This window comes from Panthera tigris, chromosome A1 (assembly GCF_018350195.1).
Source record: "Panthera tigris isolate Pti1 chromosome A1, P.tigris_Pti1_mat1.1, whole genome shotgun sequence".
Classification (NCBI taxonomy): domain Eukaryota; kingdom Metazoa; phylum Chordata; class Mammalia; order Carnivora; family Felidae; genus Panthera; species Panthera tigris.
Genome location: NC_056660.1, coordinates 21,266,174 through 21,287,548, shown reverse-complemented (window position 1 = coordinate 21,287,548; position 21,375 = coordinate 21,266,174). Strand labels below are relative to the sequence as shown.

Genomic DNA, 21,375 nt, shown 5'->3' with positions numbered 1-21,375 from the left:
TTCAACAATTCTCTACATTGCTCAGCGCTCATCACGTTACGTGTCCTCTTAATTCCCTTCACCTATTTCACCTATCCTTCCACCCACCTCCCCTCTGGCAATCAGTTTGCTCTCTCTAGTTAAGAGTCAGTTTTTTGGTTTGTCTCTTTATTGCTTGTTTGTTTTGTTTTTTAAATTTCACATAAGAGTGAAATCGTGGTATTTGTCTCACTGATTTATTTCACTTAGCATTATACTCTCTAGCTCCATCCATGTCATTGCCAATGGCAAGATTTCATTATTTTCTATGGCTGAATAATTGTATACATATGCCACATCTTCTTTATCCAGTCATCTATTGATGGACAGTTGGGCTCCTTCCATAGTTTGGCGATTGTAAATAATGCTGCTATAAACATAGGGGTGCATGTATCTTTTCAAATTAGTGTTTTTGTATTCTTTGGGTACCCAGTAGTGGAATGACTGGGTCATATGGTAGTTCTATTTAGAATGTATAAAGAACTCTTTAACCTCAACAGTAATAAAACAACCCAATTAAAAAATGGGCAAAATATCTGAAAAGAAACTTCTCTAAGAAGATATATGGATGGCAGATGAATATATGGAAGGGCGTTCAACATCGTTAGTCCATTAGGGTTACATAACTTAAAACTACAATGCATCACTACTACACTTCTATTAGAATGGCTAAAATAAGGAGATGAATACAAAATGTTGGCCATGACGAGGAGCAACAGGAACTCTCATTCATTGCTGCCGGAAATGCAAAATAGTACAGCCACTTAAGAAAAAAATTTTGCCATTGCTTACAAAGTTAAATATACTTTTATCACGTGGTCCAGCAGCAATCCTATTCCTAAGTATTTACCCAATTAAAACGAAAACTTTTGTTCACACAAAAATGGGTAGTAAGTATTTATTCACAGCTGCCTCCGAACAAGTAATCAAGGTGTAAAGGAATAAACAAACTGTGGTAAGCCATACAGGGGAACAACATGCCCTGTATTGATTCATGCCACAACATGGGCAAATCTTGAATGCATGTTAGTAAGAACATAGTTGTTGGGCTGGGTGATAAGTCCATGGAGATTCATTATTATATTCTCTACTTTTGTGTACAATTGAGTATTTCCATAATAAAAGTTTTTAAAGGGTGTTTTCTTTTGATGACATCATAATGCCCATGTATGACACAAATGTGACTCAGGTTCCATATTCTGATGCCAGAAGCCACATCCGAAATGTTGCACAGCAAAATACCAGTTAAATGAAGATCAAATCTGGTAATATGAATGATTGTGTTTTATTACCTTAAGATTTATACTAAGAAAGCTTTTTGAGTGGTTTTCAGCACCCAATTCTGAGAGGAAATAAGACTTATTGGCTTATTGGCTTTAGGAATTTAATTTGTCTGGGTACTAGAAACAGTGCAGAAAGCCATGCAGAAGAGTCTGGACTCTGGCAGTGAGTCAGGCCAACTGAGTTCCAGACCTGTCAGAGGTACAAGTGGGATTCAAGCGAGCGCCTTTCCTTCTGTGTGTTTGTCAGTGTAGAGTACGTTATAGAAGAAAGAAGTTTGCTACAACCTGGCTGTACTTGTATTTTCTTTAACTTGAGACTGAAGTTCAACAATAGCTAGTAATCAATCATTCTTATGAATCCCTTGAGATCATTTTTAAAAGCTTATTTATTTTGAGAAAGAGAGAAAGAAAGAAAGAGAGAGAGGGAGAGAGAGAGAGCTCTCTGTGTGTGCACAAGCAGGGGAGGGGCAGAGAGAGAGGAAGAGAGAATCCTAAGCAGGCTCCTCGCTGCCAATGCAGAGCATCCCACCAGCTGTGAGATCATGACCTGAGCCAAAATCAAGAATCAGTTGTCTAACCAAGTGAGCCACCCACGTGCCCTGAGATCATTTCTTAAGATGATGCTCATGGGGTTCTACTTACTCCCCAACATAGGACTACCTGAAAGTTCTTCCCTGCTGTTTTAAGCTGCAATCAGACCACACTGAAGTTTCAACACTTCTACCCTCATTCTCCCAAGAAAATCATCACTCGTAAAAAATTATGACTAATTTCTGAGGTGATAGTAGTGTTCTATATCTTAGTAGGGATTTGGGATACACAGGTGTAGGCATTTGTTAAAACTTGGGGACTTACAAGTAAGATTTTGCATTTAATTGCATATAAATTTCACTTCAAATTAAAAAAAAAACCATCAACAAATCTTTAACTCTAGTTAATGATATGTGTGTTGAATTATTTAGGGGCACATACAGTGATGTCGGCAATTTACCTGGGAATGCATAAAAAATAAGATGAATAGACAACTGGATAGAGAAATAAATAGATGTGTGATTAAGTAAAATAAAATATTAGGGGTAGAATCCAGATGGTAAATGTACAGTATTCATTATAAAATTGTCTCAATTTTGCTATATGTTTACACATTTGCATAATAAAATGTTGTAAAAAATATCAAGAAACTTAATGCCACCCGAATTCAGCAGGAAATGCAGAGGCCATGACTATGATTAGATCTGTATTCTGATTACCAGGTGCTGTAGTCTTTTAGACTTCATCTAATTTCCTGGATTCTGATCTCTTGCGGTTTTTACTACTTAAAACTACTTACCTTATCATTCCTCTACTTTGGCTTTCTGGTTTACCTGTTCATTTGTTCATTCATTTTCAAATACTTATTTTTGCCTACTATGAACCAGGTATTGGGGAATACAGTTTTGGCTCTGTTCTTATGGGGCATTCCATTCATGGCTTAGTCCCAGTAACTAGTACCTGTACTCCCTCAATTCTGTCAGGAATGCTGGTTCCTGCATATCTGGCTGAGGCTACAACTGTCGGGACCATTATCATGGGATACTACAGACTCCATACCAAGGTCCTAGGAGGATTTAGGGGGCCTATGAAAAATGTTTTATATTTAAAAAAAATTCTCCAATTTACAAAAAATAAACTTCAAAATCCTTTATATTCCCTAGCCTGTAGAAACTGAACTTCTCCCTTTCTCACAGTTTTGGATCCCGTAGGACTGCCAACTAGCATTTCTATTCCCAGTGGACATTCTGGTCCTAATGTAGATGCTTTGGGGAGTAAGGTGCCCCAAGAGTCAGATGGTTGCCTAAGCTATCAAAGCCTTATGTCACTGTGACTTTATTCTTTGGACTCCCTTTGGCTGACTCCTCGTTCACCGGGCTATCTTCTGATTCCCCTGTTGATCTGCAGAGAGAATGCGCTGTTTGAGTATTTCTGATCCCTGTGACAGTGGTTACTCAAGCAAACCAGTAAAGTAGCTTATAATTAAGAGTTGTTACATCGTATGTCTAGAATTCAAGGAGAAAAAACCCCACTCATGCCAACATCATCATCATCATCATCTCATATGACTATTAATTTCTTAGTGTAAATTAAGTTGGTAATATAATGACTGAGAAAGGGGGATGGGGAATATTTTGGCCTTAGTTTTGAATGGTTCTAGTTGACTCATGGCTCCTAAAGACTTTCTTAGCTTCTGAGTCTTAACCACCACTGTTCTCCCATTGTTGACTTTACTTGCCCTCTGATGTCATGCAAGGCCCATTTTACAGGCTGAGACTTTAGCTTCTGTTTTTCCACTTTTAGCTGTGTTATTTCAGGATCCCTCCAGTAAGACCCAGTCAACCCAGGGTCCCTGGGCCTAGTGATGCTCCTGTGGCCTGTGCTCACTGCATACTCAGAGCTGGGACCTAGACAACTTTTATGCACAAAAACTTCCATGATTATAAAGATTTCCACCCTGTACATATATTGACAGATAAGGGGTATTGGTTGTAAAGACTTTGTTTGAACAAAAGCGAACAGCAGAACAATGCCCTAGAAACCAGAATTTAATAAAGACTGAGAGCATTATGGAATATCTTATTTTTGTTGGTTGGTAATTATGCCTGGATGATTCACAAAATTACTGTAACATTCCTGCTTTTGTTCCCCCAGGAAATCCTTCTCTATTTTAAATAAAGTGCATTTTATTTATTGAATGCATTTGGTACCTCTACCCTGCTATATAATTCTACACTGCAAATAAACATAAAGGGCTGCGTGGTTTGCCTATTTTAACAGAGGATTAGCTCCCTAGAGAGAACAGGGATTTGTATCTTTTTTCCTTTAGAACCAAAAGGAGACAGAAGACAGCAGTTTGCAAGGACTATATGCTGAGATGATAGAATCTTGAGTTATCTTCACATCTCTATTCTGTTGTGTTTGTTTGGATAACTAAACCGATAGAAATCCACTCATCTGATAGGGACTCCAAAGAACTCACTGCCTTGAACCTACCCCAGCTTGACTTTATCTTTTATGCATTTCTCTTCTGTTAGTGCTCAAAAAAGCTACAGAGAAAAAAAAAAAAGTGCGCGCGCGCGTGTGTGTGTGTGTGTGTAACTTGTTTTTGTTAACATCAGTTTTGGTATTCAGTATTATTCAATTATATTCATCTAATATTATGGCTGCTGTAATTGGCACACATTCTTTATAAACATATATACACAGCCTAGCAGCATACAGTTCAATACAATCTGGCACCTCTGATGGAAAGGCATTGAGTAATCTTAAATCTCTCGTGGAACAAAGTAGGGTGTAAACCAGCCAACCAACCAACTCTACAAAGGCACAACATGGGAGATACAAAGAGCACTGTACTAGTCCTAACCTTCCTAGAACCTAGGGGATATTCTGGTTAAAGGCCAAATTGATACTTTAATTAAAGAATTATGATATAAAGGATTATTAATAAAATGATTAGAACTTTTTTTTATAATTATATGAAAGAGAGTCTGTATTTACTCATAAATATTATTCATCATGTGTTACATAAATAGTATTTATTATTATTTGTATAACAGGTAAAGTACTATATGCTAACCATTCTTTGGGAGTTTTTATTTTGTGTTAAAGCTACATGAGAAAATACTATCTGAACCTTTCTACAAGATGTATGAAATTCTAATGTAACTGTGGAAGTTCAACGCGTTTGCATTTTCACCAGGCACAACACATTAGTGGACCGTCCCCTCTACCCCATCCTTATCCTCACTGCCTCCTACGATCCTACCTCCCCTGAATTAGGGCAGATAAATGAAGAATAAATATGATATAACCAGGTGAACCTTCTGGTCAGCTTTTACCACTACCTACCAGCTACCTTGGTCATTACAGTGACATTTGTGTATTTGTTTTACACCCTTTCACTCAGTTTACTTCACAAAGCTTAACGTGCTGTGTTTAAAATTTCTACAGGTACATTCTTTTTTAAAATATTTTATTATTTTTTAAAGTTTACTTATTTTGAGAAAGAGAGAGAGAGAGCAGGGCAGGGGCAGAGAGAGAGGGAGGGAGAGAGAATCCCAAGCAGGCTCCATGCTGTCAAAGCAGAGCCTGAAGCCGACTTCACGAGATCATTGACCTGAGCTGAAATCAAGAGCCGGACGCGTAGCTGACTGAGCCACCCAGGCGCCCCCTTACAGGTACATTCTTAACATTTCAGACATGCATAAAAATTTAGGTTTTGATTTTGTTGATTGCATAAAATTGGGGTGGGGGTTGTTGTTGTTTGGTAATAGGGCTCACATCTGCTGAGAATTAGGTGAGGATTTTCAGGGGCAGGAAGCCTGTCTAAGCATTTTCTGTTAAGCCATTGGCTGAAAACACTTGGGTTAACCACAAGTATCCTGGGCTGGGCTTCAGCAGGTCAGAGTGTGGCCACTTGCCTTAGGTGCTCACTGCCTCCCACCTGCACCTCCCCCTGCACCCCTCCCACTTCCATTAGAGGCACCTGTTTGAGAGGGTGGGCGTGGGGGGAAGGGGCTTTCACTTTCCACTCTATGGACTTCTGTGTTGCCTGCATTTGTCACGTATTTGCCTGTGTGTGTGTGTGTGTGTGTGTGTGTGTGTGTGAGAGAGAGAGAGAGAGAGAGAGAGAGAGAGAGGGAGAGAGAACATTTAAGTTCTACTCTCACTAGAGTAGAAAAAAAGCCTGCTTTTTTCAATGACATGCATTTCTTACATTTTAATTGTAAATGTAAGATGTTCATCATGGTGCAGCCCCTGCCCTGTGGCTACTCATACTTCATATTCCTCTCTGTTTCCCCAACCTTCTCCTGTCTCCCTTCTCCCTTTTGCTTTTTTCTCGACTCTCATGAGGTTCCAATTTTGTCTTTTCTTTCTCCCTTCTGCATAGATTTTTGTGAACTACACCTTTGTAAGAACTGTTTTAGAGATTTCATCCAAGGTCTTCATTTGTAATTATGTCCACTATTTGTTGCTATGATGGCTGTTCCTTTAGATCTTGGTTTCAAGAAATTTGTCCAGAGTGACTACTGCATTGAGTGACATATTTATCCTCTTTATTTCTCTTCTATTTTGTCCCCTCATGTATTTTGAGAAGAAATTAAGGAAAATGTGTTCTTCCTCTTCCTCCAAGTTCTTCCCCTCACTTGGCTTGTATAGCATATTTGTTAACAGCAGGACTTTCTTTTAAAGTGAAAGGAAAGGAAATCATTGCTAGAGGAGACAAAGTTAACTAAAAGGCACACAGGGTTGCTGGGTATGTCCAGAGTCTGATATACATTTGAGAAGAGGAGCAGAGGTAATTTTTGTATTTTAGAAAGTCAGGAAGTTTCCTGGCCTAGTTTCAAAAACATAACCAGAGAAATTCTATCAAAAAAACAAAATCCAGCAAAATCTAGTTGGGAAGATAAGCTAGAATCTCCTTACTAAAAGTCAAAGATCTTGGTTGTATATTTTAAAGCCACTGACTCATTTAATGTGGAAATGCATAGGTATCCTCCTGGCCCCTATTTTTTTTTTTAATGTTTATTTTTGAGAGAGAGTACCAGCAGGGAAGGAGCAGAGAGAGAGGAAGATACAGAAGCTGAAGCAGGCTCCACGCTCTGAGCTGTCAGCACAGAGCTCCATGCAGGGGCTCGAACTCACCAACTGTGAGATCATGACCTGAGTCGAAGTCGTGTGCTTAACCGACTGAGCCACTTAGGTATCTCCTGGCCCCTATTCTTAACTTCCTCTTTCTCTCTCTCTCTCTCTCTCTCTCTCTCTCCTTCTCTCAAATCCTGACCTTTCTCTGCATCCCCTCTCACACCCATCTTGGAGGGGGGATGGTCAGGACAACTCCCAGGTAGCCTGGATCTCTAAGGGAACATAGGTTAGCCAGATTGTTCCTATGCAGGTCGTCTGTTTCTGTGCACAGAGAAAATGCTAGAATGAGTCATAGTCCTCCCTCCCTAACAAAAGGGCATTGTACTGTGGTGTTTGACTTGGGCTCTTGTATGCCACTTGTGGTTGCAAACTTATGGTACAGGAGGCACAGTTCTAGTGACACAACTCTCAAGTTGAATTATAATGATCTGATTTGGGTGTGCCCCAATAGGCTGTGAGATCCTTTAAGGCTGCGACAGTTTTATTTATCTTTGATCTCCAGTCCTAAGCACACTTGTGCCTAGCTCAGGATATGTGCTAAACAAATGTTGCTTCGTAGGAATGCTACAGGAGGAGGGGAAAGGCTAAAGCTGGGCTGTACCCAGGAGGGGAAGAGGTCCCTTCATGAGGCCGCATCACCTCCATAAGGCCAGCAGAGGGCGGACTTGCATCAGTAGCTAGAACGCCGTTCCTTTGCCCGGGCTTGTTTACTGGAGCGTTACCTTTTGGGTGAACCCGAGGCCTGAGCTGAGATTACAGAAATTTAAACTTAAACCTGGCACATACGCATTAAGACGTTACCAATTGTACAGAACAAGCCTGGGTTATGTTCAGTCCAAGGGCACAAGAACAGGCCGGAATTAGCTTAAGGAGTACTAAGCCATGACCTCTCTGGTAGAATCAAACTTAAAGAAGAAAAATTACCTGGATATTTTTTCAGGAAATTTTAATAATTTTAAAGTTGAAGGGCTCATTACACTCATTCGACAAACTAGTTCCTTTAATCCAGCTAGCACATTTCTCAGATGAGGAAGCTGAAGTTTGTGAAACAGTCCTCTAGACTCCTCAAGAGGATATGTCTATAGAAAAAGTATATACTTCTTTCAAAACTGGGTTTAAGGCATGTTTTGAAAACACGTGGAAAGGTGGCCATTTGGAAAAACTACAACTAGAATCCTTCTATCTCTCTTTCACACTCTCTCTCATATAGATTTATGTATGTATATAATATACATATAAAAATACATAATATGTAAATGTAAAAAATATGTCATATATGTATTGTATAGTAAATAAACTATATTTTATATTTACATATAAATAAAATTGAAATTAAATTTAAAATATAAATATAAATAAACACACACACACATACCCAGGCCTTTAAAGAGGCAGCAGAGTCTAGTGATTCAGCATATGACTGTGACCCACCCAGACTTTCTGGATATGAATTCTGGTTCTGTCCTTATTAACTGTGTGACCATAAGCAAGTTACTTAACCTCTTTGTGACTTAATTTCCTCATCTATAAACATAGTTAATAACCGTACATATTTTATTAGATTATTTTAAGGATCCAATGAGCTAATTTTTGTAAACCTCCTAGGACAGTGCTTGGTACATAAAAAGTCCTGTAATAATTGTCTGCTGAATAAAAATTTGGAAAGACACTATTTTAATAATGAGGATAACATTCCAAGGGCACTTTTTTAAAAGATTGGAAGTTGGCTTTTAATATACCTTTTGGGATGGGAATCGGTTGCATAATAAATGATAAAGGTGTGGGAAAGAATGTGTGGTTAAATAACCTGACCACTAGATTGAGAGCCAAGAAGCCTTTCGTTAGTATTTTAGGAGAACCTCTAGTTTCCAACGTCCAGAAAAGGTTTCTGATAATTTTTTTTTTTTCTCATTTGGAAAGCTTAAAAACAACCCTAAACTCAAATCCTCAAATCTTCAAAGAATCAAGTGCTTGGAGCATTTTAAATGTACCTGCCCCTCCTGCTGGCTAGTTTCCAAGGAGTCCTGACTCTTTTTCCGAAGCTGGTTGAAGCTGGTTGTCGGTCCACATCCCCCTCCTTCCCTGGGTGTCTCCACTTGAAGGTAGCCTTTACTTGTGTTCTGCTTCTCTGTTGAGGCTGTAAGGACTAGCTGGCAGGGAAAAGGAACAGTATGTCTATGCAGTGGGGGAAGGCTGGGAGGTCTCAACTTCAGAGTAAGCTTTGGCAAGTCCCCTGCTCTGCGTGAGACCTCTCACATCCATCCAAAGACCAGGGCGGGGGGCAGTGTGGCCCAGCTTTAAGGGACTGTCACTGGACAGGTTAAGGCAGCTCTAAGAGATGCAGAAGAGGGGACCCTCGGATTGGTATCACAGGCTCTACTTTGGGAGAAGCACAGCAGAAAAATCTGCCTTCCAGGGAATGCCCCAGGAGCGGAGCCTTGAGTGGGGGAACAGGGCTGTAGAAGGGAAAGGGGTCCATAAAAACAAACAAACAAACAAACAAACAAACAAACAAACAAAGACTGTGAGGGAGAAGGGCAGAGTAGGTATGGGAAGTCCTGGGCTCCGGATTCAGTGAAAAGTGAAAACGGGGTGCCTGGCTGGTTCAGTTGATAGAGCATGCAACCCTGAATCCCACATTGGGTATAGAGATCAAGAAAGAAAGAAAGGAAGAAAGGAATGAAGGGAGGGAGAAAAGGAAGGAAGGAAGGAAGGAAGGCAGGAAGGAAGGGAGGGAGGAAGGGAGGAAGGGAGGAAGGAAGGAAAGTGAGCACAATGTAGTAGGCTGGGGCTTAAAGTCCCTTAAACAGAACACTAGGCTTGGGCTTAAAGTCCCTTAAACAGAACACAAGAATTCTCCGTAGCAAGCAGGAAGGGAGGGGCCAGAGCACTTCTCTGGCTTCTCAAACTTGAAGATGTGTGGGAATTACCTGGGCGTCGTGTTAAAACTCAGATTCTGATTCAACAGGCCCAGAATGCCACCTCTGATTCTGTATTTCTAACAAGTTTCCTGGTGAGCCTGCTGTTCCATCTAAGACCCTACTTTCAGAAGCAAGAGTCTTTTCCAGTTGAGTCTGGAGGTCATGGAGCAGAGACCCAACCACTGGGCAAATTCTTTTAGCTCCAGTTCAAAATTAAGGTTGTTTTTTCAGGTTCCCAGGTAGTATAAGCATTTAAGGAGAAGTTCAGTTACGGGGCAGGGAGGGAAAGGCGCCTCAGATTTTGGGACTCCTCACCAATCTCCCAGGGTGCCTGGCAGCTAAGAAGAAGAATGGCTGGTCTACCAATGAGTGGGGGGAATAATAATCACGGAGATAATAATCAGGGAGATCTGGTGGGACAGAGATGCTAGCAGGAAAGTCCCTGAAGGTCCCAGAGCAGCCCCTAAATTCCCCACAGGCAGCTTTTCACAGGCAACCTGGAGGCTGCCTTTGAGAGGTTTTGAAAGAAGATACAGGGCTAGCCCACAGAAGCACTTGTGAAACCAGCTGACCCATTGAGAGAAGCTGCTAATTGTAAGACAGGCAGAATGTTATCTGTACTAGGTTTAAAACAGTTTTCCAGGGGAAATGAGGACAGGCCAAGGCAGCCAAAAAGGGCTGGGTGTTGCCTTTGCAGAAAGCTGAGTTACACTGACAAAGAGTGTTGCCAGGTATTGAACCAGACAGTGTGGTATTTTAGCATCTAGTGTATTAAAATGCAGCAAATACCTGAAAAATCATTATTATTTCAGATGTACTTTTCTTACATTTGGATTGATTTTTAATCGGCAGAGGTTTGTAATTTCAGCGTTTAGTTACTCTTTCTGCTAAGTATCGAATGGACAAACACTACTTAAAGGCGATTTAGGATTCTTTTGAAATGTGAGGAATCCTTTTATGTATCTGTGTGCAAGTAAACTGTTCCAACACTAATGTTAAGTATTCTGTTAAATAAAGTAAAAGCCTATCCCTCGGGAGGGGAGGGTGCACTCGACAAAAAGTGTTTTGTTTCCTCAGTCTCTGTGGGGTGGCTATTTCTGTAATCCTATTTACCCAGGAAGCAGGGAAACACGGTCATCTTTGGGGCAGTAATAAGCGCCAACGTTTACTGAGCGTTTACTACGTGCCCAACGCTGTGTGACACTGGATGTCTTCTATCCCTTTCTGCCACAGTTCCACAAGGGGGACATTCTAATTGTCCCCATTTTACAGTTAGGGAAACCATCTCAGAAAGCTCCGAGGCCCCAAACCAAATTCCTCTTTTCTCTCAGACCCCTCATCCAATTTATAACAAGTTCTGTCTGTCTGTGATAATTCCAAAATATATCCAAAACTCTGACCTTTTTTTTCATATATATTTTTTAATGTGTATTTATTTTTGAGAGAGAGAAAGAGAGAGGGAGAGAGAGAGAGAGAGCAGGAGCAGGGAAGGGGCAGAGAAAGAGAGAGGGGCAGAGGATCTGAAGCAGGCTCTGCACTGACCGCAGAGAGCACGATGTGGGGCTCAAACTCATGAACTGTGAGATTATGACCTGAGCCAAAGTCAGACGCTTAGCCAACCGAGCCACCCAGGAGCCCCTAACCTTTTTCCACCTTAGCTCAGGGCCTCATTATCTATCTTGCTTGGATTTTGCCTTACCCTTCAACTGCCACCCCGCCCCCAGCCCAGTACAGTCTTCGCTACACACAGCAGCCAGAGTGGCCTTTTTCTTTTTCTTTTTTAAAAATGTGTTTATTTGAGTATAGTTGACACAGTGTTACATTGGTTTTAGGTGCACAAGACAGTTGATTTGACTTCTCAAAACTTGATGTTGTGCTCACTACGGTGTAACCATCATCTGTCACCATGCAGCACTATTAAAATGTCGCTGACTATATTCCCTCTGCCGTAACTTTCATCCCCATGCTGAATTCGTTCTGTAACTGGACGCCTGTATCTCCCCAGAGTGGTCTTTTAATTTTTTTATTTTTTTAAGGTTTTCGAAGTTTATTTTGAGAGAGAGATAGAGAGCAAGTGGGGGAGAGGTAGACAGAGGGAGAGGCAGGATCCCGAGCAGGCTCCACAATGTCAGGGCACAGAGCCTGATGTGGGGCTTGAACTCATGAACTGTGAGATACGACCTGAGCCAAAATCAAGAGTTGGACGCTCACCCAACTGAGCCACCAAGGCGCAACCCCCCCCCGCCCCCGCAAGAGTAGTCTTTTTAAATTTTAACTCATAGAGCTTACATTCTAGTGGGAGGAAACAGTAATTAAAAAAATATGTAGGCTATCAGATAGTAGTAAGTTCTATGGAGAAAAATGAAGTAGAAAAAGAGAATAGGAGGGAGCCTGGGTGACCCATTCGGTAGAGCATGTGACTCTTGACCTCGGGGTCATGAGTTTGTGCCCCACAATGTAGAGATTAATAAAAAAAAAAACTTAAAAAAAAAAATAAAAGGAGACTAGGGAGTGCTGAGTGGCAGTGAGGGGCCACCAGGATGGCTGAGGGGATGGCCAGGAAGGTCTTCTCAAGAAAGTGACACTAGAGCAGAAACATGAAGGTGACAAAGGAGTGAGCCAAGTGGATTCTGGAGGAAGAACATTCTAGACAGAGGGAACAGTAAGTGCAAAGGCCCTGTGGAAGAGTGTGCTTGGCGTGTTTGTGGAACAGCAATGAGGCAGACGTGTCTAGAGCACAGAGAGTAAGGTATGGCAGTAAGCAGAGGTCAGAGAGGTCCTGGGGGTGGTTTGGGGAGAGGGCAGGCCATGTAGGAACTTGGAGTTCCCTGCCCCACCCAGGACTTGGACACTGAGTGGGTGCGCAGCAGGGGAGGAATATGAGCAGGTCAGAGATGTGCCTGTGAAGATGGGCAGGAGTGGTTGCAGGGAGCCTTGCTTGGAGTCAGAAACAGGAACAATAATGGAGGTCAGGACAGCGCAGGAAGAGGGCTCCCATGCTGCCACAGGTCTGGGAAATGAGGATCAAGCATTGGGTCTGCCAATGTGGAAGGCTTAGCAAACGAGGAGTTTCAGTGGGACAGTGGGACACAGCAGGCTGGCAAGGGTTCAGAGGGGATGCAGAAAAAGAAGGTGAAGGTGGTGAGCAAAAGTGGTTGTGCTGTAGAGACGGTCAGAAACATGAGGTGGTGGCTGCAGGGGCAGGTGGGTCATCAGGAGGTGGCCTTGTGACAGTGCAGAAAGTCCTGCTGATGGCACCACGAAGGAGAAAGAAGGACACTCACCAGAGAAGGCTGGAGGGATGGAGTGTGTGCACCTGCAGGAGGGCCTTCCTCCCTGGCACCCACAGGACGGAAGGCGGGGATGGGGGACAAGTGCAGGTGGGAGCTTGTGGAGCCCTCTCTGGCTTGCTTCTATTTTCTCAGCGAAACAGGAAGTCTGTCAGCGAGGACGAGGATTGGGGGAGGAAGTGTTACAAGTCTGAGGAAAGAAAGATGATGGGCAGCTGAGGAGTTGAGTGTTTATGCAAGGGAGAAGTTACTATACTGGACTTTGGAACCAAGCTGGTTAAGGAGGGAAGTGAGGATATGAGAGAGGGGAGGAGCAATAAAAAGGTAGGAAAACAGTAGGCTGTCGGACCCACAGAGCTGGAGTTGGGGTACTACAGGGATACGCAGAAGTTTGGGGGTTTGGGTACAACAGGGGTAAGAAGACGGGGATGGTGGTGGAAAGCAGAATGCTTCATGCACCACCATTCTCTCTCCTACACTGTTTCAGCTCACTTGCCTTCCTGCTGTTCCTCCAACGCCTGAAGTTGGTTTCTGCCTCAGGGCCTTTGTACTTGCCATTCCCTTCACAACTTTTCATGGCTTGTTCTCTGACTTTACTTAGCTCTCTGCTCTAACATCATGTCCTCAGGGAAGTTTTCTCTGATCACCTACATTGAAAAAGGTGGTATCTGTCCCCTGACTCTGTTTCATTTTCCTTCATGGCATTTATTGCATCCTAGAATTATTCTCTATTCATTCATAAGCTTATATTCTGTGTTTCCCACTAGAATACAAGCTCTGTAAGGGTCAGAATATTGTCTTGTGCACCATTATATCCCTAACACTTAATGGGCGCTCAATAAATATTTACTGAACAAACAATCAATGAATGAACCTGCCCAAGGTCGCTCAGGTAGTAAGTGATGGAGCCACGATTCACGCCCAGAAGTCTGACTCTGGAGCTTTTGCTCTTAAGCACTCAACAGGGTGAAGGACAGACTAGATAGAGAGAAGGGGGCCACCACAACTCCCCGGGAGATTTCAACCTCTGAGATTTTAAAATGTTGCTTCCTCATGACGGAGTTTGAGGGGAGGAAGGGAAAAGCAGTTATATTGGAAGCTTTATTGCAAAAGGCAGAAAGTAGAAGAAAATAATTTCCTGAGTAGAAAAATATCTAGAAGGACAAAAAACCAAATCAGTAACAGTGTACAGGTCTGAGACTGGAGTAATTGATCAAAGGTCACTTAAGCCTACGTGTGATGTGTGTGTGTGTGTGTGTGTGTCAAAGAGAATGCATTAAGGGAGTGCTTTTGGAATAAAAAATTAAAATACAAAAAAACACCCATTTGTCTTATAAAGGGGGGGGAATGGAAACTGCAGACAATCTGGTGATGAAAGTAAAGTTTAAAATTTTAAAAATATTTTTTTTAATGTTTATTTATCTTTAAGAGAAACAGATCACAAGCCAGGGAGGGACAGAGAGAGAAGGAGACACAGAATCCTAAGTAGGCTCTAGGCTCTGAGCTGTCAGCACAGAGCCCAACGTGGGGCTTGAACTCACAAAGCACAAGATCACGACCTGAGTCGAAGCCGCAAGCCTAACCAACTGAACCACCCAGGTGCCCCTGTGAAAGCTAAAATTTAAAGTCACCTCTACCGGGAGAGCAATAGGTTTAGAAGATTAAATCATGCAAATACAAAGCAAGGATTTTAATCCATTCTCTGGGTTACATTTAAGTCCTCGGTGCCATTAGGAACAACTCAAAGCGGCAATGCATGTGATGCAAAACTGATTCCTCAGTGTTATTTTCCATTTGCGAACGGGTTGGATCCATTTGAGTCAAACTGTGCTTCTGCAGACTTCGTTGCTTCTCTTGGGAGTGTTCTTTCAAATCAGGTTACAGAAACAAGCAAGCGACAACAGCTGCAGAAGCAGATTTCTACTCTCAAATGTGAGATGAAAATGTGAATATTGAGAGTTTTCCTTTAGTGTGGAAAGTGACCGGCTTTCTTGGTAAAGTTGTTTCTTCACAGGGTCAGAGACTGGGGCAGGGGGCGGGGCGGGGGGGGGGGGTGTGCGGGCGGTGTCCACATGCCCTGAAGAGTCAGCCAGGCCCCTTTCAGGGCAGAAGTTGGGGTCACGCAGATGGATGTTTGAATCCAGTTCTGCTCCTCATAGTTGGATGGCTCTGGTCAAGGCGCTTGACCCTGGTACTTCCCTCATTTGCAAAATCCTTGTCCCTCCCGGGGTTGCTGTGAGGGTTAATTGAAGTGATGTGTGTGGTGTCACAGAGTCATTTGCTTGATAAATGGAAGTCATTATGTAAATTGCTGGCAGACTACTACTTGCTTTTGTGCACTCCTGTTTTTGTTCTAGCTCGTCGTCGTTCATAGACAGCGTGACTATATAATTTATCATCCGAACTGGGACCCTTCTGAGAATGAAAGAGTACAGCGAACCAGACAGGACTCTGGGCTCTTGGGAGTGGTAGGTCAGGACTAACCCCGGGCAAGCCTGGATGTCTGGTCACCCTCCCTAAGACTCACTCGTGGTGAGACTGAGGATCGGGTGGCAGAGAGCGGGCTGCCATCAGGCTGCCACCATTCCTCCTGCTGGAGCGATGACAGGAAAGAAGGGGACAGGGCGGGTGAAGTCAGGCCTTGCCTGTTTTGGTAAGCTGGTTAGGAACTAATGACCCAGTCTTTGGGAAGTGTTAAGAATGGAAGAAGCCCTCTTTCCCTCCTTCCTTGCCACCTTGGGATTTGGCCAAGGGCTTCCCTCTGTTGGGCCCAGATCGGAGTTTAAAGAAGCCAGCATGTGCCAATGTAGCATCAAACCCATGAGATGAGGGTGAGGACCTCAACACGGTTGTAAGCACGCTTTGTCTTGGAAGCCAGACCACACGGATGTATGTTACTATGTTTATTGCTCTGTTACTTGCCAGTGCAGTGATACCCAAACTTGCAGGAATTTAAGGATAAACTGGAATTACTTTAAGACACCGTTGCCAGGCCGCCACTATAGACCTTCTGAATCCAAATCTCCTGACATTCGGGGCAGTTTCTATGACCAGCCAAGGTTAGGAAACATTACCCTTTCATTTAAACTTTCTAGCTTTGATTTGGTTTTGCCATGGGATGTTAGGAAATGCCTTTTATGGGTAACATTGTGTCAACCATACTTCAATTTTAAAAAATGCCTTTTGTTACCTTGTGCTGGCGTCTCAGATAGGAAAGGAAGAAAGATCTGAGCAGGCTTTGTTGGAGCAAAGATAATGAGGCCAAGATTCCCAGAAGAGAGATGAATCTCCGGGACAGGGTTTAGGGTTTGGCGGTCTCTGCTTCTGGCCTTGCAGTCACATGAGGGCTCTTTTTCAGTGTCAACCTTGGAGGAACTGAGCTTTGTTTTTATTATAAAAGCAGTGATTCCATGTCCTTACACCTGGCTTTCTCTTCTTTCCCCATCATGATTCCAGAAAGAATTATTCATACTTCCTGTCTCTACTGTCTTCATTCTCATTCACTCCTGACTGCAATAAAGTGAAGACTGATCTGGGCAACCCTGGGCCGGTTAGCGGACGACTCCAAGCCTCGGTTTCTTCGCTGTAACTTCCACATGAGGTCATGCAAGAAAAGCATCTACTATAGTCCCTGGTACTCGGCAAATATGTGATCTTAATTCCTTCACTGTCTGCCTACTTCTGCCCCCAGGACAGAGATTAACTTTCTCTTCCTAAAATCATTAGTGACCTAATTGGAAGATTCAATGGTTCACTTTACTTCTCTTATTAATATTCAAGACTATACTCAGTTCTTGAAATTCTTATTCTTTCCCCAGTGTTTGCCCCCTGGTTCTTTTTCCTTTACAGACACCTTATTTTAAGTGTATTAATGGAATTATGTAGTTATCAAAAAGTATCATTTTGAAGACTGTGGAAAGACACAAAAATGATTACTTTAACTTCCTAAGCAAAAATAGTGCCATATATAAATGCTACATGTTAAAAATAGGTAGGGAGCTTTTGGTCTTAAGAAGGCATTATGTTGATGTGATCCAAAGATAACAGTCTTACCCAAGTCACAGCAACAGCCACAGCCAAGATCCCCCGAGGGCAGTAGACATGTAGGGAACACTAGCAAATGAGAATTAAAGTACCATTTGCTATGGACAGTCTGGTGAGCTGGGCCTGAGCACCGCTTTGAGGTTCAGGCCTGAAGACTTCCTCTAACTTCCAGGCACAGCCTCTTACCTCTGCAGGAGGACAGCAGGTAGACATACAGGTCCTCCGCCTGAGAGGGAAGAGATCTGGTTTCATCAGGGAACAAAGGGACTGCAAAAGAGAAGAGAGATTACCTCTTGGGTGTGCCGGGGCAGGCTCCTTGAGCTTGAGAGAGAAGATTGTGATCATCTCTTTCTGCCTCTGCATTCAGTGAACTTCAGGTTGAAATCTACCACGGTGGGAGTATTTTTACACCATAGAAATTGGTAAACACTATAAAGCACGGCTTCCCATCCCCGACCTTTGCCAAAGCTGAATGTTAACTAGCAGCACCTCATAGGAAGAAGGCAGAAAGCACGAAATACTCTCTTACTCTGAGTTGGCTCTGGGTATCAAATGCAACATTCTGTTTCATTGTGGGAAGAATGTTAGATCCATGTCTGAGTTCGTATCTGCAATAATAAAGATGACAATGATAGTAACACCTATTGACACTTCTAGGTACTGTGTTTCACCGTACCAAGCATTTCCCATGCATAACCTTAATTTCTACTCATCACTTTATGAAATAGGAACTGTCATTACCTCTGTTTTACAGATGAGAACACTGTGAATCAGAGTAAGTAATTTGTCTCATGTTACACTGTTGGTGAATAGAAGATTCTGGATTCCAGGGGTGCCTGGGTGGCTCAGTTGTTTAAGTGTCCCACACTTGATTTTGGCTCAGGTCAGGATCTGACCTTTCTTTCTGCCCCTCCCTGACTTCCATGTGTTCTCTTTCTCTCTCAGAATAATTAATAAAAAGAATGAAAAAAATTCTATAAAAAGAAGAAGAAGAAGAAGAAGAAGAAGAAGAAGAAGGAGAAGAAGAAGAAGAAGAAGGAGGAGGAGGAGGAGGAGGAGGAGGAGGAGAAGAAGAAGAAGAAGAAGAAGAAGAAGAAGAAGAAGAAGAAGAAGAAGAAGAAGAAGAAGAAGAAAACAACCCTGGATTCCAATCCAGGCAAGTCCTCACTAGAGCCTCAGCTCTGACCTCCATGATAACCCCTTGGTGGGCAGAGAGGGTGGCAAACTTCCCTCCTCAACCAGCAACTGACAGTGTGTGTTATTATGATAGAAACATCTATTCTTAAAAATACACATCCTTGTGTATTGTGACACGATTATTATATAAGGTTTTTAGTGTGTAAAATAATACTATTTATTTTCACAGATATTTACATATGTAGTAAAGGTGTAAAAACATACATGGAGATAATGTGGGTACATAGCTATTTTTTATATAACTTTTTTGTGTATTTAAACTATCTTATGATAAAATTTTAATATATTTCTGAATAAGGTAATCAGGCTGGTTTTATAGTAACATTATGGGTAGTTGTAACCATTTATTTAAAAATTTAAAAAAAAAATTTTTTTTTTTAACGTTTATTTATTTTTGAGACAGAGAGAGAGCATGAACGGGGGAGGGTCAGAGAGAGGGAGACACAGAATCTGAAACGGGCTCCAGGCTCTGAGCTGTCAGCACAGAGCCCGACGTGGGGCTTGAACTCCCGGACCGTGAGATCATGACCCGAGCCGAAGTCGGCCGCTAAACCGACTGAGCCACCCAGGCGCCCCTAGGCCAGCAACTTTTAAAAGAACTTTTTTTTAGGACTATAAAGATATACATTATATAACCATTAGAGAAACTTTGAAAAATCCAGTGAAGAATCAGGACAAAATAAAGGTTATTTCCACTTTATACTACTATGGATAACAATTGTTGACATCGTGATCAGTCTTTTTAATATGTGCATATGTATGCGTGCACACACAATCTGTGTTATGTTTGTTATATATACACCTTTTGAAATTTGCTTTTCTTCACTTATAAGAGACATTAATTTTTAAAGTTGTTAAATAGTCTTCTAAATCATTTTGTAAATGGCTACATATTGGGGCGCTTGGTTGGCTCAGTCAGTTAGGCGTCCAACTCTTGATTTCAGCTCAGGTCATGATCTAATGACGCACGGGATAGAGCCCTGTATCAGGCTCTGTACTGGAGCCTGCTTGGGATTCTTTCTCTCTGCCTCTCCCCTCCTCACTCTCTCTCTCTCTCTCTCTCTCAAAATAAATAAACTTTAAAAAATGGCTACATATTATTATTTTGTATGAAGGTACCAGGATTAATTTAACTCATATCGTTTTGATAGATAATAACAATATTTCTAATTTTCCTCTGATAGCTCTGTACAAATATTCTTGGCATATAAATTGTGGTGTTTATGACTACTTTTGTAGGATAAATTCCTAGAAATTGAATTAAGTATATGTATTTTCAGGTTTTTTAATACAGATTACCAGACTGTCCTCTGAAAGGTTGTATCCATCTATGTTAGTTTCCATCAGCTAACAAGATGGCCTGTGTCACTCATTGCTGACCTATTGGTCATTATAATGGTTTAAATCTCTGCCAATTTAATGAACTAAAACAGGCTGCAATAACATTTTGCTTGGTATTTCTTCGATTCTCATTAAGAATGAACATTTTTTCTCCTGCTTATTGATCATTTGTATTTCCTTTTCTAATGTCCTGTTTTTCATGTATTTGGCCTGTTTTTCTGTCTAGGTGTTGCCTTATTATTCATTTGGAAGAGTTCCAATTGAGTGTCTTTTTCTTTTACAAATTTTTCTCTTTCCTTTTTTTAAAAAAAAATTTTTTTTTTCAACTTTTTTTTTTAATTTATTTATTTTTGGGACAGAGAGAGACAGAGCATGAACGGGGGAGGGGCAGAGAGAGAGGGAGACACAGAATCGGAAACAGGCTCCAGGCTCCGAGCCATCAGCCCAGAGCCTGACGCGGGGCTCGAACTCACGGACCGCGAGATCGTGACCTGGCTGAAGTCGGACGCTTAACCGACTGCGCCACCCAGGCGCCCCTCTTTCCTTTTTTTTAATACATTACAAAAGTAATAGATGTTTAGTGTAAAAATATAAAAGAATTATAATAATATAAAACATAAATACTGAAAAATTCCAAATTTCACCCTCTCCAACTGACAGTTTGGTGTATATTCCTCCAAATGTTTTTTCCTATCCATATTCTACCAATTACATTTCTTTTCAAAATTGGAATCATGATACACATGTTGTTTTTAACTTGATTTTTCACTTACTGTCTTTTTTTTAAATAATTTTTTTATTATTTATTTTTGAGAGAGACAGAGCACGAGTGGGGGAGGGGCAGAGAGTGAGGGAGACACAGAGTCTGAAGCAGGTTCCAGGCTCTAAGCTGTCAGCACAGAGCCTGACACGGGGCTCGAACCCACAAGTCATGAGATCATGACCTGAGCCGAAGTCAGATGCTTAACGGACTGAGCCATCCAGGCACCCCCAATTTACTTACTATATCTTATATATATGCCATTGTCAATACATATAGCTTTATCTTTTCTTTTTTTAATGTTTTTAATTTTATTTTTGAGAGAGCATGAGCAGGGAGGGGCAGAGAGAGGGGGACAGAGGATCCGAAGCTAATCCCTGAGTTTGAACTCAGGGACTTCAAGATCATGAGCTGAGCCACCCAGACACCTGTCTTCCTTTTAATAGTTGTGTGCTATCACGACTATATTGTGCTTTAAACATGAACAGTTTTACATTTTTATTGAGTTATATCATTAAGTCTTTTTTGTGGCATATTGCTTAACTTTTGTGCAGTGGAAGAAGGTTTTCAAATTTTTATGAGAATACTCTGATGGACTATTCAAGAAATTATCTTCATTTTCCAAGACAAGCTATGCCGTGAAAGAGTGCAGACTGTTGACACATCTTGTAAATTCTATAAGGAGTCTGAAAAACTGCTTTGCAAATACGGGGGTGGTGGGGGTGGAGATAATGTTTTGATCAAATAAAGTATAGTAAAGTCCTTATTTTAAGTGAATAAAGTTCAGAGTACATTACCATTTCATCTGGTCTCAAGAGCTAATTTCTAGAAGGTTGAAA

General features: G+C 41.7%; 1 protein-coding gene across 3 annotated transcripts in view; it reads left to right on the top strand.

Annotated features, from left to right (window-relative positions):
* The first annotated feature begins 1,244 nt into the window (after nucleotides 1–1,244).
* The window catches only part of TRIM13 (tripartite motif containing 13), a 40,225-nt gene continuing 20,094 nt past the window's right edge, over nucleotides 1,245–21,375 (top strand). For all 3 annotated transcript variants that reach the window (XM_007097709.3, XM_042964748.1, XM_042964686.1), the window contains exon 1: nucleotides 1,245–1,283. The gene's annotated coding sequence lies outside the window, so the exon portion shown is untranslated. The remainder of the gene's footprint in view (nucleotides 1,284–21,375) is intronic.